Source organism: Ursus maritimus, unplaced genomic scaffold (assembly GCF_017311325.1).
Source record: "Ursus maritimus isolate PB19 unplaced genomic scaffold, ASM1731132v1 scaffold_28, whole genome shotgun sequence".
Taxonomy (NCBI): domain Eukaryota; kingdom Metazoa; phylum Chordata; class Mammalia; order Carnivora; family Ursidae; genus Ursus; species Ursus maritimus.
The window spans coordinates 26,706,542-26,717,627 of record NW_024425341.1 but is presented as its reverse complement, the minus strand read 5'-3'; the positions used below and the strand labels follow the sequence as shown (position 1 = coordinate 26,717,627).

General features: G+C 50.4%; 1 long non-coding RNA gene across 1 annotated transcript; it reads right to left on the bottom strand.

Annotated features, from left to right (window-relative positions):
* Nucleotides 1–1,577: 1,577 nt before the first annotated feature.
* Nucleotides 1,578–10,370, bottom strand: LOC103679345. The gene is made up of 6 exons (XR_005838273.1): nt 10,309–10,370; nt 9,622–9,728; nt 9,311–9,398; nt 7,054–7,171; nt 5,140–5,368; nt 1,578–2,548 (listed from the first exon to the last, which is right to left on the bottom strand). It is a non-coding gene; the product is annotated as an uncharacterized LOC103679345 (long non-coding RNA).
* Nucleotides 10,371–11,086: the final 716 nt, after the last annotated feature.

The following is an 11,086-nucleotide window of genomic DNA, read 5'->3' as shown; positions in this document are numbered from 1 at the left end:
GTGGTCAAAGACTGAGAGTTTTCTCCTTAAGATGACAAATAAATCAAGGATGCCCACTTCCACCACTTCATTTCAATGCTGTCATGGAAGTTTGGTCAGAGCAGTTACACAAGATGCATAATTAAAAGCTCCCAAATGGAAAGGAAAAAGAAAAGTTATTTATATATGACATGATCTTTTATGCAAATAATCCTAAGAATTAAAAAAAAACTATTTGAGATTATAATATTTCCTGAAAGGTATGAGCAGAGAAAACCAACACTTAGGAGTCAATGGAATACCATTGAGAACCAAGGAACACATACATGTATGGTCAGTTGTTTTCCAACATGGATACCAAGGTCATTCAATGAGGCAAAAACAGTGTCTCCAACAACTGGTGTTGGGAAACCAGATATCCACATACAAAGGAGTGAAGTCACAGCATTACGTTACATCATGTAAAGAAGTTAACTCCAAATGAATAAAAAATTAAATCTAAGAGCAAAAACTCTTAACACTAGAGAAATAAACTAAGAGCACATAGGGGTAAATCTTCATTCCCTTGGATTTGGCAATGGTGTCTCTAATATGGCACCCGAAGCACAAGCAACAACAGAAAAAAACAGAGACACAGGACTTCAACATTGGTAAAAACTTTTTGAGTGAAAGGACAATCTCAAGAGACTGTAAAGAAACCCAAAAAAATGGTAGGAAATATTTGCAAATCATAACTCTGATAAGGGTCTTGCATCTAGAATATATAAAGAACTCCTACAACTTAAGAACATAAACAATCCCATTAAAAATAGTAAACATTTCTCCAAAGAAGATAGACAGATGGTACACTAAGCACATGGGAAATGATGATCAGTAGATAGCAGGGAAATGCAAGCCAACACCACAAAGATATACTTCCCATGCCCGGGCAGGGGTGGGCTATACTGAATAAACAGAAATAACAAGTATTAGAGAGGATTTTGAGAACTAGGAACCCTCATACATCACTGGGGGAGATGTAAAATGGTAGAGCCGCTGTGGCAAAGGGCGAAGCAAGTCCTCCAAATGTTAAGCACACCATTATCATTTGACCCAATTCCACTCATTCACTAACCGAAAGAATTGAATACAGGTACTCTAACAAGAGCCTGCGCATAAGTATTCATAGCAGCACTATTACAGTAACCGAAAGATGAAAACCACCCACATGTCCATCCACAGCTGAATGGATAAACACAACGAGGTATGTTCATACAATGGAATTCATTCAGCCATAACAGGAGAGAAGCATTAGTACTCGCTATCATCTGGGTGAACTTCAAAAGCATTATACTGAGTGGGAGAAACTCGATGCAAAGTACCAAACACTGTATGATCCCATGAGTATGAAAAATTCATCCTAGGTAAATGAGTAGGGACAGGTGCCAGATTAGTGGTTGCCAGGGAGCAGGGGAGGTAGGGAATGGCAAGTGACTGACTGCTTACTGGGTGCGGGGTTTCTCTCTGGGGTGATGGAAATGTTCTGGAACTGGATAGTGGTGATGGTGCACAGCATGGGAAATGTAGTTAATGTCAGTGAATTGTACAATTTTAAATGTTTAAAAAGATAAAGTTTATTTTATATTAAGTTTGAAACATAACACACGTAATCATAAAAAGGAAAAGAAAAGGAATGCCTTTCCCGGAGAGGACATGAAGACTCCGGCAGTGGAACTGGCCCTGGTTGTGGCTCATCCCCTGGGACGGGCGGTGGGGCTGGAGCTCGAGCTCTGGGGCTGCTGCTGGATTTGGTCTTGCTGTGCAGCGCCCACCAGCTCTAGCTCTGCAGGGGGAGCCAGCGCTGGCTCTGTGCCAGGAGGTGATGCTGGAGCCGAAGGTGGGGCACTGGCTCTGTCTCTGGAGCTGGTGATGGAGCTATAGAGGCGTCACAGTTCTAGAGCTGGCGGCGGAGTTGACACGAGAATTGGGGACAAGACAGTCTGTGTCTGGAGTTGCCGGTGGTGCTGCCTGAGCTACTGGTAGCTCGTGTGTAGGAACTAGAGCCCTGGTTGCGGCTGGTGTTGGCTCTGGAGCCAGCCAGGTTCCAGCTTGGAACTGGTGCGCCTCAGCGAGTTCTGGACCTCTGACTCGACCTCGTTCTAGCTCTAGATCTGGTGCTAGAGAAGTATCGCAGGAGCTTTCACAGGAGTTGGGGATAAAACTGCCTCTCTTTCTGGCATTTGTGTTTGAGCTGAAACTAGTGTTTTCTGCCTCCAGTTCTGGTGGTAGTGCTGCTGCTGGAGCTTTCTGTACCTCTGCAGCTTGTCCCAGAGGCCCCTGTCCTCCTGCTGTGGGCGCAGGCTGTAACACTGGAGCTCATGCTCGAGCCAGTGCTGCAGCTGGCTCCTCTCCTGACCCTGGCATTGCCTCTAACTCTGCAGTTAGTGTCGGAGCTGATTCTAGCTCTAGACGAGCCCTGCCACAGTTTCCTCCTCTGTAAAGCATGGGGCTATGGCATCCCTCTTCCCAGGGATGAACATGCTGCCAGAAGTCTTGATTGGGTTCATTCACAAGGAGCCATTCAAAAGGTCTGTAGGGAGGAGGCAAGATGGCGGAGGAGTAGGGGACCCCATTTCAACTGGTCCCCTGAATGTAGGTGGATATCTGTCAAACCATTTTGGTTTTTTTTTTTTTAATAATAATTTTTTATTATGTTAGTCACCATAAAGTACATCCTTAGTTTTTGATGTAAAGTTCCATGATTCATTATTTGCTTATAACACCCAGTGCACCATGCAATACGTGCCCTCCTTAATACCCATCACCGGGCTAGCCCATCCCCCACTCCCTCCCCTCTGAAGCCCTCAGTTTGTTTCCCAGAGTCCACAGTCTCTCATGGTTCATTCCCCCTTCTGTTTACCCCCCTTCATTCTTCCCTTTCTTTTCCTACCCATCTCCCTATTTCTTATGTTCCATAAATGAGTGAAACCGTATGATAATTGTCTTTCTCTGCTTGACTTATTTCACTTAGCATTATCTCCTCCAGTCCCGTTCATGTTGCTGCAAATGTTGGGTAATGGTTCTTTCTGATGGCTGAGTAATATTCCATTGTATATATGGACCACATCTTGTCAAACCATTTTGAACACCCATGAAATCAGCCTGAGATATAAGAATATATATCTGGATCTCTACAAGCGCAAAAGCACTGCTTTTTGCAAGGTAGGACGCTCGGAGTCATGAATCTTCGGGGAGATATCAGAGGATAAACAGAAGGGGGAGGAGCCTCCATAAGCCGGAGCCTGGAAACTGATATAACACCAGAGCACAAAATCGGAACCCTTAGAAATCTGCTGTAGTAAGACACATCCCACTCTGAAAGGGGCTCAGGAAATGAAAAGGCAGAATTCTAGGTGGGGCATTGTGGTCTCAGGTTATGAGGGACCAGCGAGCAAAAGGAGATTCCTGGCCCGAGCACTGGAGCCAGGAAGCAGGTTATGGTCAGCGAGCCCAGGAAGGGACTCTCAGCTCGGATTGCCATAAACTGCAAACCAGGCCAGTCGATAACCACTCTTTCCTTGAACAGCCTGAAAAAATCTGGAACCTGCGCCCACAACCAGGTAAAGACTCACAGAGCAGTAGTGGCCAGGAAGGGGCCCTAGGGTGGAACCCAGATCTGATTCCGGAGGTACGGGTGTGTGGAGCTCTCAGCCGCTGGCTGTTTTAAGAGCGCAAAGGGCCGAGACTCTCCCAGGCCTGAAAACACTTCTGAGAGGATTGCTGTGGGCACACACAGCCGGGAGGCTGCGGTTTTCAGAGTTGCAGGCAGAAGTGGAGACTGCCCTGGAGGGTTTATTAAAGACGGCAGGGAGACTGAGATTTTTCTGCTCTGGGCCAGAGGTTTGGCCATGGCCATTTATGCTCTGACCCGCTGAAGAGGAGCGGAAAGCCTCCAGGGAACAAGAGCCACACAGAAGGCTGGTTTCCACTAACATAATAAAATTTAAAAAATATTATTAATAAAGAGTCATTAAATTCTCAAAAAAAAGAAAAAAAGAAGGCTGGTTTCCACTGAGCCCCTCCCCCTGACAGGGGCGGGGCAACTCCACCCAGGCAGGGTTACCCGAGAAGCAGCCGGCAGGCCCCTCCCCCAGAAAACAGGTTGGAAGAACAGGTGGATGACCATCCTATGGATCTCCTAAGACTGTAAAATCCCAACACCAGGGGAAATTGTATATTGAGCTCCAGGTGTGGCCTCACAACTTGTTTATTTTTCAAATATAATTCTCCTTTTCTTTTTTTTCCTTTTCTCATGCATTTTTTCTCTGTTGTATTTTTCTTTTTGCCTTCTCATTTCAACTAGATGCCTATTATATCAACTCAATTTTCACATTCACTTTTTAACTTGTATTTTTACAAGTCTTAAGGAGGGCACATGTTGTGATGAGCACTGGGTGTGATATGCAACTGATGAATCACTGAACACTACATCAAAAACTAATGCTGTACTATAACTTGGCAAATTGAATTTAAATTTTAAAGAAACTGGGGGGGAAAAAAAGGACAAAGCAGACGGCACTAGGCCCTCCTGCACACACAGTTGAAACAGGCGGAGCTGGGCTACATTATTTCTGGGTGCACATGTGGGGTAAACCATGAGCACCAGAATACTGTGACCACCAGATTCCGGGTGACAGCTCATGGTGGGGAAGGAGGTTATGACCAGGGCAGTGCACTTCGGGCACTTACTGTCTGTGCTGTTTCGTGGTCTGGATGACTGCTTTGTATTTACAATTTTATATTTTCCACATATACAAAATGATTCCTAATATTAAAAGTTTAAAGTTACTCTTTACTTTTAAAAAGGTGGTCTTCCCAACAAACTACCAGAAGTAGCATGATTTCTACCAGGAAAATGCTAATGCCCTGGCTGCTTCAACCCCCAGGCCTCACAGCACAGCCCCCACCCTTGAGGGACCCAGGCCAGAGACACTGACCCTGGGGAGGAAGCTCCCATGCCCTCAGGCCGGGGGCTCAAGGACTCCGGACTCCGCAGAGCCCACCCCACCGAGGCAAACTTCTCGGTCATTCCGTGCACCACGCTCTTGCCTTGGTTGCTATGGTACAGCTCAGCGGTCACCATTCTTGGGAGAGAAGGAGGGGCTGTTCAGGTCCACTCACCTTCTGCTGGGGGGCGATGCTTCATTCCTGAGAGGATGGCAAGGCCGCAGATCGGGCCTCGCGGGCTGAGGTCCAAATCAGCCCCCAAGAGCTTCATGCAGCAGGGATTTTGTGCGGCACGCTCAGAGCGCCCGGTCAGACACGCCGGTCCTACCCCGCTCACAGCTCCTGCGACAGACTGTGGAGGTGGCTCTGGAATCCCCGAGTTATTTCTGATATAACACCTGTACTGAGGTAGAATTCGCACACCTTACAACTAACTCATTCAAAATATAAACCTCAGTGTTTTGTATATTCAGGAGTGGTACAACCATCGCCACCGTCCACTGTGGAAAATCCCCGTGACCCTACCCTTTGGTGCCCCAGGAACCACGAATCCACTGTCTGTGGGTCCTGGACACTCCGTATCCAGGATCAGACCTTCCCTCCCATTTATAGCCCAACAACGTTCACCCTCTCTGCTTCTAATTTAGTCATTAAGTGCCACTCGCAGCCCCCATTCCAGGTGGCCACTGAGAAGTTCACCTTCCATCATTCTGGCAGAGTAACTTGCACTTTTCGTCAGCACCCGAAGGCCCCCATGTGGAGGCTGAAGGCCCAGCTCCCCCACGCCCCAGGGACATCCCGTGCTGACCGGAGCCCCAAGAAGAAGGCTGTGATGGCCAAGCAGGTGCGGGGATTCAGCACCCTGCAGTCTCCCACGGAACCAACTTGCGAGCATCCTGTGGGAGTTGCTCCCCCCCCAACACGGGGGACATGGAACCGTCCAGGGTCACCCCCCCCAACAACGCAGGGAACATTGAACCGGCTGGGGGTCCCCCGCCACGCAGAGGACATGGAACTGTCCAGGGTCACCCCCCACCACCACGCAGGGACATGGAACCGTCCAGGGTCCACCCCCCACCACCACGCAGGGGACATGGAACCGTCCAGGGTCCACCCCCTTCCTCCACCCCCCCCACCCGCCACATAGGGGCCACAGCTTCTGGAGGCTCCAGGGATCCCCAGGCTGTGGCAATGCCTCTTGCAACACTCTCTGTCTTTACACGGCTTTTCCTGTGTCTGTGTCTCTCCTCTTTTTACAAGGACACAAGTCAGGCAGGATTAGGACCGCCCTAATGACTCCTATTACCTACTTAACTCTGCAAAGATCCTACTTCCAAATGAGGTCCTGACGTCAGGACATGGACTTATCCCTCTTTGGGGACACAATTTACCCTTCACTCTGAGATAACCTTGCTTAGAAAAGAAGCAAGCTCTCCTACTTAAACCAGCCCCTAGAAAAAGCCCTAGCCTGTCTGGTCTCCTAAAAACCCATGTGGGCAGGAAAGTGAGGCCCAGCAGGCCCATATGTGAAAGGCACCCAGAAGTCTGCTGATTTCCTCTTGGCCAGTTTCCCTGGACCTGCACATCCCAGGGTCAAGATAGCTTACTCCCCCAAATTCTTTCAAAGGTGGCAGCTTAAAACTGCCCAGAGACAGACTCCTTTTGGACTGCATGCTTGATTGGGCCCAGGGATTATCCAACATCCAGGGCTCCCATAGGTCTGTGTCTGGTGGGTCCCCCACACAATCCCACAAAGGCTCATCCAGGGGGGCTCACCAGATTCCTCCAGCTCTGCTCTCAGAGCAAGATTCAATGATGAAAACGAAGCAGATCCTTCATACCATCACCATCCACTCACAACACCTGCCTCGTCCCTCGGGTTCTGGGTCCCCTGCATTGTGCAATTCTCACAGTGCCCCCTACTTCTACCGCCCCCCCCCAGGGCAGCAGGGCCAGCTGGGGCCCTCCAGGCTTCTGGGGCCTCGATTGGATCCCAAAACACCTGAACACCTTCCAGGGCAGAAGGTACGCTCCCCTACAACATGTTTCTGAGTCAACAGTCAGTCCCTACCACAACTGGCTGTGTACCTGATGGCATCCCAGGGTTACCAGGAATCAAGGTTCCCAGGTGTCTCTTTGTGAAGGATACCCTGACAGCCGCGTGGGCCCTGTTTGGCCAAGGCAGTCCATGCTCCTCCAGCTTTACCTTGGGGGGAGAACAGACTCCTTTGTGTAAGAGAGCTGGGAATTAGGCAGAGGACTTGGATAGCCAAAGACCCATTCACAAGAGCCAACCTCTCTGCACACCTGCCCTCTTCTGGTCCCAGCCCCTGCATCTGCATGCCTTGCCACCCCCTCGCCTGTTTGAGGAAGCCAGGTCTCTCTCTGCCTGTGGAGTTCTGCCCACACCCCAATCACCCACACAGTCTCTTGGGCAGAGGGATCCCACCCCCGAGAATTTTTTCAGAGGAGGCAGTTTGAAAGTGGTGGCAGTCAGCCCCCAGCAACCCTGCCTGCCTGATGGGGTCCCCAGCTTTACCAGCAATCAAGGCTCCCAGGGGTCTTTTGTGGGAAGATACACCAGCCAGGAAGCCGCTGGACCCATGCTGACAAGGGAGTGCAACTGCATCTAGCTTGGCTCCAGTGGAAATATGTAACTCTGTGTGAGCTAAGACTTCCTATGAGACTGACTTCAGGGACCCACAAAGTAGACTACACCTGTGACACGGCCTCTTCCTACAACTGCCCTGTTCCAGGTCCGTGGCTACCCTGACCCGCATGGTCTGTAGAAGCACTGTCTACACTTTGCCAGCCCACTAGCCCACCTTGGCCTCCAGTACTGCAGAGCTCCAGGTCAACCCCAGAGCAGCAGGGTGGAGGCAGCCCACACGAAAACAATCTTTCTGAGGTGGCAGGTTCAACCTGTGACAGTCACCCCCAGGTGGACTGGCTGTTTGAGGGGTCCCAGGCTTCTCCAGGTGTCCCTCTAGAGGGCAGCCTGACTGTCCCTCCAGACCCTCCTGTCAAGTCAGCCCAGATTCCTGCAGCTTTGTCTTCAGGGGTGGTACGTGCAGCTGGGAAGAATATAGCTTGGATTCTGCAGACGCCATGTCCCACCAGGAGCTTGCATCCACGCCTAGGCTTTGCTCATGGCTGCTTCTCAAGATCCAGGCCCTCCAGGGCCTACGGCAGCCACATCTATGCAGTCAGCCCCCCATCACTGGTGTCCAACTGTGCACGCACATTTGGTAGTTGCCAGGACACCTTGCCAATCAGGGCCATGGTGGGCTACTGGGGTCAGAGTTGTACCTATGGTCTCCTGTTCCAAGTCCAGGCCTGCCCCCAGGCCTGAGTAGCCTGTAAGTGTACAGTCAGCCCTCCTCAGTCACCTGCCACCCCCCCCAACATTGTTGGCCAAGCCCCTCATGGAATACTGGGCTCAGGCCAATGCCCCAAAGTGCACCACTCCAGGGTGGAGAGTGGTTACTCCCTGAAACTGTTTCAAAGGCAGAAGCTTCAGACTGGCACAGACAGATCCCTTTTGAAACTGGGAGGCTTCATGAGTTCCGGGGCTTCTCAAACAACCAGCACTCCCTGGGGTCTATGTTGAGGTCAAAGGGGTCCATCTGGAGCCTGCTCCAGGGCCCAGGATCTCCCTCCCTCCCATTTGTCTTTTCAGTTGCATGCATTCCCTCAGGCCTGGGCTGCCTGTTCACGCCCAGTCAGACACCTCTCAGCCAGCCTCTGGCTGTGCATGCATAGTGGGTCCCTGACAATTAGGCTCAGCCTGAGGGTGCACAGTCAGCCCCTCACTGTTACCTAACCTTTGTCTGCTGGTTACCTTGTGGGCTGTTCGGCTCAGCTTGGGCCCCCAAACCTACATACCACCACGGTCTGGAGTGGTTTCTCCCTTAAATGCTTTCAAAGGTGGCAACTTGAACTGGATGCCCCACTGGGCCCAGGGATCCTCCAACACCCAAGGCTCCCAGAGGTCTGTGTTCGGAGGGTCCCTAGAACATCCCACACCACCCCCCAGATTCCTCCAGCTCTGCCCTTAGGCAAATACGTTCAGCGGTCCTGATGACTGATGAAATGCGGCAGATACCTCCTGTTCCTAATGGGCTACTCCCAACACACTGCCTTGTGCCCGTGTTGCTGGCTTTGCTGTGCTTTGGCTCACGTATGCACAGTACAGCACCTCTTCCACCACGTGAGGGTGGGGGGCCAGTCCAGGCCCTCCAGGCCACTGGCGCCATGATTCGCACTGTAACCACCCCAACACCATCCAGGGCAGAAGGAGACCTCCCATCCCCAAGTATTTCTGAGGTGTCAGTCCTCACTTTACCTGAAGGGCTGCCCGTGGGGTCCCGGGCTTACCAGGAATCCAGTCTCCCAGCTATCTTAGTGAAGAATATCCTCGCAGCCACACAGTCCTGTGCAGAAAGGCAGGCCACATATTTATAGCATTACATTCTGGATGAAATATGTATATTTTTCTAATACAGGAATACAAATTAGGCAGATTTCGGGGCCAATACTGAAAAAGTTCCACCACAGTAAGAGTCCACGTCTATCTGTACAACCTCCAGGTAGAGGGAGACCGCCCACTGAAACTCTCTCTGACGTGGCAGCTCTCAACCGGCAACAGACGCTCACCTGCAGACAGGCTGCCCCATAGGCTCCCAGGCGCTGAGTTCAGCCAGCTCCTCAGTCAGTGGCCAGGCGCTGACCTGGCACAGCAATCCAAGTCTTCCAGGTCTGCCCTAAGGAGGGATAGGCCCAATTATGCAGGTTAAGGCTTGGAAAAAGGCAGATGGCATGAATACCCCCAACAATGTCCTCCTGTCACCCAGCCTGGCCAGACACTGCCCAGTTCCAGGTCCCAAACTTACCCGACCATCCCCACCTGCCCATGCACAGTCAGCACCCTGTGAGGAGGGGGCATGCCAGCCCCCATGGAGGTCTAGCCTACCCCACCCACTGGCATAGCCTTCAGGGTGCAGGGGGCCCATACTCCGAAGAGCCTTCTGAGGCTTCATCTGACACTAAGGACTGTTGGTCCCCTTTGGTACTGACTGCCCCTATGGGTCCCGGGGCTTCCTCAGCAATCAAGGCTTCCCAGTTCTCTCTCCTGGGAAGTCTCCCCGAAGTGCTGTTTGTCCAGAAGCAGCGAATGTCCTTTCTCTTCCAAGCTGAATGACTCAGTCTCTCATATTTCTAGCCAGAAAATTTACTCAAGGCTTTTATCAATTACATCAAGTAGTATAATGCCAATTTAAAACAACCCAACAACTGAACCCCTCTAGGTTATTCCCACCTAAAGAACATTACTGGTAGGGGCACCTGGGTGGCTCAGTCTGTTGGACATCCGATTCCTGGTTTCGGCTCAGGTCATGATCTCAGGGTCCTAAGATCTGTCCACATTGGGCTCTGCGCTTGGCTGGAAGTATGCTTGAGATTCTCTCTCCCTCGTTCCCTGTTCGCACTCTCTCTCCCACTCTCTAAAATGAATAAATAAATCTTTAAAAAAAAAAAAAAAAAAGGACATGACCAACACCCTTCAACAGCTGGAATAAAAGTCAGGCCCTCAACTCAAATTGAGGAGATCGGGATATCAGAACTCACCCAATAAACCCATGAGGTGCTGAGAAGTCAGAGGAGCACAGAGGTCCTGAGCTGCTACCCAGTGCCGAGTTCTGGACAACATGCAGCTGTTCTCACAGATGCTCTGATACCCTGCTGACTACAACAGGAAAGGCTGATGCAAAGCGAACGTATCTTTTAGAAGAAAGAAAGAAAGAGAGAGTTTCTTTCAAGTCCAAGTTCAGACGGCTGCCCAGGAAACACACTCTTCACAGAGAATAATGTGCTTGGGAGAATGAACAGTTTTTACAAGGTTATGTACTTTTTACATCTTGTAAAAGCTCAAAAGATTATAGACTAACACACTGGCAGGAATCACAAGTTTTATCTTAAAGAAATACAGAGAGTGGGAGCATTGATGGATATCACAAGGACAAAATCGTTTTCCTTTAGGAAAGGATTCACTGCTCATTCTCAAAGCAGATGTACAATGCGCGTGGGGGGGCCATAAATCAAGTTTGCATAAAGTCTATATACA